Genomic DNA, 5,821 nt, shown 5'->3' with positions numbered 1-5,821 from the left:
AGATCCGTTTTGGAAGAAGTGCAGCCAGAGTGTTCCTTGGAGGCCAGGATGGCCAAACTTCGCCTCTCATACTTTGGACATATATTGTCAGGAGGGTCCAATCCCTGGAGAGGGTATTATGTTTGGTAAAGTGGAGGGTTCAGAGAAAAAGAGGAAGATCCCCAATGAGATGGATCAGCCAAGTGGCAGCGTCAATGGACTCAAGCGTGGCAACAGTAGTGAGGTTGGCCCCGGATCAGGCAGTGTTTTGTTCTGCTGTGCATAGGGTCACTATGGGTCGGTACAGACTCAATAGCACCTAACAACAATAAGAACAAAAGATGAACCGATGCCTGTGAATTATGTTGTTGGTGCAGAATACTGAATACCCTATGGGCTAGCAGAACAAACAAATCAATCTTGAAGGAAGTACAGCTAGAATGCTCCTTAGTAGCCAAGATGGTGAGACTTCATCTCACATCCTTTGGTCGTTGTCAGGAGGGACCAGTCCCTAGAGGACACCATGCTTGCTTGGTAAAGCAGATGGTCAGCAACAAAAGAGGAAGACCTTCACAGAGATGGGCTGACACTAGGGCTGCAGTGATGGGCTCAAACAATTGTGAGGATAACACAAGAGCAGGGACAGCATTTCATTCTGTTATCCACAGGGTCGCTATGAGTCAGAACTGACTAGGTGACACCTAACAACAACAACAACAACACTACAGCTTCTCAAATGATACTGTTCACATTATCCATGTCGGATTCTTTTTGCCCCCCTGGGAAGTTTAAAGGCAGAGCTATTGCAAAGAATAATCACACTCAGGAAAATGGATTTTGTTTTCCTTCACCCAGATGACAATCCACACACAATGGCTGGCATGCTTTGCCAGGGGAAATGCTTACAAACCTGGATCGAGAGGAATTTCACTTTATAGCTGGTGCTTATACATAAATTATTATTATGTGTTTATAAAGGTTTTATGTTGGTATAATATTTTAGTACCACAGCAGCATTTCCGTAATAGGCGGCACCGCTAAGTGTCTTTTCATTGACAATTCCACACTTTCGGGTCTGTAATAGCGGGCATGTCTGAGCACACCCATGATTTTCAGTCGCCTGGATGGCTCCTGGCTTCTCAGCAGGGACCAACTGTGCTATTGCCTGCTGTAGGAGCGGCAGACACTTTCTTCTATCTCTCTAGGAGCACAGTTTCCATAGACATGCCAATGAAGGCCTCACTTGGCATCCTGGAAGAAACCAGAAACCCAGCAACAACCCAGCCTTGTGGATCTGAACTGCCCAACAGAAGCCAGTGAGCAACGCCCTCTGAGGGTCTGGCAGTATTAACAAGCTCCTGTTTACTCATGCGCAAAACCTGCCACCACTAACCACAGTCTGGCTGCTTTGCAAGGCAGAGTAAGTAGGAGCACATTAGAATCTGGCTTTTGTGACTCTGGTTTGAGCAAAAAAACAAAAACAAAAACAAAAACAAATTCAGCATCATTCTCACACCTTAATAGTGAAAATGATGTACCTACTGTTGTTAAGTGCTGTTGAGGTAGTTCTAACTCATGTTGTTGTTGTTGTTGTTGTTAAGTACTGTGGAGTCGGTTCCGACTCATAGTGACCCTGCACAGGGTTTCCGAGGCTGTAAATCTTTATGGGAGCAGAAAGTCTCATCTTTCTCCCACAGAACTGCTGGTAGTTCTAACTCATAGTGACCCTATATAGGCTTCCCAAGGAGCAGCTGATTGGTTTGAACCGCTGACCTTGTGGTTACCGGTCTAGTGTTTCTCCTACAGCCTCACACCAGTACCTGCCACATAAGGCTATGCTAAAACCATACCCACTGCCTCAGAGTCAATTCCAACTCACTGCATCCCTATAGGAGGAGAATAGAACTTCCTTAGGGTGTCTGAGATTGTAAATCTCTATAGGAATAGATCGCTGCGCCTGCTGTGTGCCATCCAGTTAGTTTCAACTCATAGAGACCTGGTATAGGGTTTCTGAGGCTGTAAATCTTTACAGGAGCAGAAAGCCTCCTCTTTCTCCCACAAAGTGACTGGTATGTTTGAACAGCCAAGAGTGCAGTTCGCAGCCCAATGCTTATTCCAATATGACACATCGAACAGTGTTGTTGTTAAGTGCCGTCAAGCTGGTTCCAATTCATAGCGACCCTGTATAGGGGTTTTCAAGGAGCAGCTGGTGGATTTGAACTGTCAATCTTGCAGTTAGATGTCCAGTGTTTATCCTACAGTGCTACACCAGGACTCCAGATGTAGCATGTTGTTGCTATGTGGAGTCGGTTCCGACTCATAGCGACCCTGTACAGGGTTTCCGAGGCTGTAAATCTTTACGGGAGCAGAAAGTCTCATCTTCCTCCCACGGAACAGCTGGTAGCATAGTGGTTACGAATTGGGTTGCTAACTTCAGGGTCAGCAGTTTGAAACTATCAGATGTAACATAAAGGGATGGAAAAACAACGGCGTACGATGGTTCAAAGGTTCAAATCCTGACCCTGCTCCTTACTCCATAAGTAACAGTGGATGGAGCTCTCTCCTCTCTGTGCCTGGTGTCATCTCTGTAAAATGGGTGCAAGGTCACCTCCTTGCAAGGTTGTCGGGGGAGTAAATGACATAACAAATGCCTGGCACACCCATGGGTGCCAAGTCTTTGCCTCCCCATTCACAGTCTCAGCTGGGAAAATGGAAGGCTCCCCTCACGCAGTAGGAATAAACACAAGCCTTGTCATATTTTCCATTCCTTTCCTTCTTCTTGCACACCGTGAAGCAGGGCCACGCCCACTGCTTCTGTACCACATTGGGACCAGTCTCACTGTGGCTCTTCTAACCCATCCCCAAGTCCATGTCCCTTGCACTCCTGCCAAGCTCTGCTCCAAGTCTAATTCCACACCAAAATGCCTCAGTTGTATTCTTTGATCTCATGAAGCACCCAAAGTAAGGAAGAGTACAGGTTTCAGAATTTCCAGATTTTGTTGTTGTTATCAGGTACCATCCAGTCGGTTCCAGTTCATAGTCACCTTATGCACAAAAGAACAAAACACTGCCCCGTATTGTGCCAACCTCACAACGGTTGTTACACTTGAGCCCACTGCAGCTGCCACTGGATCACTCTATCTCATTGGGGGTCTTCCTCTTGTACACTGACCTTCTGTTTTAATGAACAAGCATGATGTCCTTCTCTAGGGACTGGTCCCTCCTGATAATATGTCTAATGTATGAGAAAGTCTCACCATCCTGACCTCTAAGGAGCACTCGGGCTGTACTCCTTCCAACACAGATGTGTTTACTTTCAATATTCTCCTCCAACACCATGACTCAGATGCATCAATTCTTCTACAGTCTTCTTTATTCACTGTCCAACATTCACATGTATCTGACACTATTGAAAATACCATGGCTTAGGTAAGGTGCACCTTAGTCCTCAAACTGACATCTTTGCTCTTGAACACTTTAAAGAGGTCTTGCACACAGCACATGTGACTAATGCAAAATAGTGTTTGAATTCTTGACTGCTGCTTCCATGCGTGTCAATAGTGGATCCAAACAAAATGAAGTAATTGACAACTTCAATCTTTTCTCCATTTATGATGATGCAATCTATTGCTCCAGTAATGAGGATTTTTGTTTTCTTTACATTGAAATACAACCCACACCGAAGACTGCGGACTTTCATCTTCATTAGTACATTAGTATTTTAAGTCCTCTTCACTTTCAGCAAACCAGGTTGTGTCATCTGTATACCACAGGTTGCTTAGTATTCCTCCAATTCTGATTCATTGTTCGTCTTTAATTAATACAACTTTTTGGATTATTTGCTAAGCATACAGAATGAATAAGTATGGTGAAAGAATACAACCCAGGCACACACATTTCCTGATTTTAAACAAATCAGCGTTCCCACGTTCTGTTTGAATGACTGTCTCATGGTCTATGTACAGGTTCCTCATGAACACAACTAAGTGTGCTGGAACTCTCCATCTCTGCAATGTTGTCCATAGTCTGTCATGATCCACACAGTCAAAAGCCTTTGTGTGTCAATAAGGCGGAAGGTAAACATCTTTCTGGTATTCTCTGCTTTCCCCCAGTTTCACGTTGTCATCTAAATCCAGCTTGAACCTCTGGCAGTACCCTGTTATGGTACTGTTGCAGCCATTTTTAAATTATCTTTGGCAAAATTTTACTTGCATGTGATATTAATATTGTCTGATGATTTTTGCACTCTGTTGGGTCGCCTCTCTTTGGAATGGGTACAAGTTTGGATCTCTTCCAATAAGTTGGCCAGGTAGCTATCTCCCAAATGTCTTGGCATAGATGAGTGAGTGCCTCCAGTGCCTCATCATTTTGTTAAAAGATTGTAATTTGCATTCCCTCTATTCCTGGAGCTTCATTCTTTGCCACTACCTTCAGTGCACCTTGGACTTCTTCCTTTAGTACTATTGGCTCTGGATCATCTGTTCCCTGTTGGAATGCTTGAGCACTGACCATTTCTTTCTGTTACAGTGGATTCCTTCCATCTTCTTTTGATGCTTTCTGCATCATTCAATATTTTGTCCATAGAATCCTTCAGTATTTCAAGTCGAGGTTTGACATTTTTCTTCCGTTCCCTCAGCTTGAGCAATGCCGAGCATGTTCTTCCCTTTTGGTTTTGTAACTGCAGGTCCTTGCCATATTTCCTTATAATATTTGACATTGTCTTCTCATGATGCCCTTTGAAATTTTCTATTCTGCTCTTTTGCCACTTTACTTCCATTTGCTTTAGCATCTCTACACTGGAAAGCAAGTTTCAGAATTTCTTCTGACATCCATTTTAGTCCTTTCCTTTTTCTTGTCTTCTTAATAACCTTTTGCTTTCTCCCTGTATGATGTTCTTGATGTCATCCCAAAATTCTTCTGGTCTTTCAAGCTGCATGGATTCAATCCTGAAGCTTTTTAGCTGGAGGCCTGATTCCACTAACATCATCTTAACTTGTACTGTCGCTAATGGTATAGTTAACTCTGTTTTTGTATCATGAAAAAACTAACAACAATCAAACCCACTACCACTGAGTCGATTCTAACCATGGTAAACCAAGTAGAACTCCCCCCTAGGATTTATAAGACTATCATTGTTACTAAAACTGAACACCACACCTTCTGCCTGAGGTGAAGCTGTTGACTTTTTAGTTAACAGTACAACTTAACAACAACACAAAAAGGAATCAACTTCACAAATGCACCACCAGGGTTCCTTCAAGTAGACATTTGGTTGTTGTTAAGTTAACCAGCCATCAAGCTGGCTCCGACTCAGAGAGACGCTGCATAACTTTTCTGAGGAGCAGCTGCTGAATTTGAACTGCCAACCTTGTGGTTCACACTGACCTTGTGGTACAGTGCTAGATGTTCATGAAAGGGAGTTTGTGTTCATTTATGGACACTGACATGTGAATTTCACAGAGCTTTCAGGTATTGTTAATTGTTATTCTTCTTTTAGTATGTTTTGATATTGATCTTTTTATCTATTATTTTTTCCCCACCATTTAAAAATGTACATGCCATGGTTATCTTCAGAATCATATGAAAGCCTGTGGTGGGCTGAAGTTTGCCAACCTCTGTTTTAGATCATGTCCCCATCGCTGGCAGTCCTGGAAGGAGCTCTGGTAGCGTAGTGGTTATGAATCGGGCTGCTAACCTCAGGGCCACGGTTCAAAACTACAAGCTGTTCAGCAGGAGAAAGATGAGGCTTTCTGCTCCCATAAAGATTTACAGTCTCAGAAACCCTGTACAGGATCACTATGAGTTGGAACCAACTCCACGGCACATAACCACAACCAGCAGT

Source organism: Chrysochloris asiatica, unplaced genomic scaffold (genome assembly GCF_000296735.1).
Source record: "Chrysochloris asiatica unplaced genomic scaffold, ChrAsi1.0 scaffold00076, whole genome shotgun sequence".
Classification (NCBI taxonomy): Eukaryota; Metazoa; Chordata; class Mammalia; order Afrosoricida; family Chrysochloridae; genus Chrysochloris; species Chrysochloris asiatica.
This window is presented reverse-complemented; position numbering follows the sequence as displayed.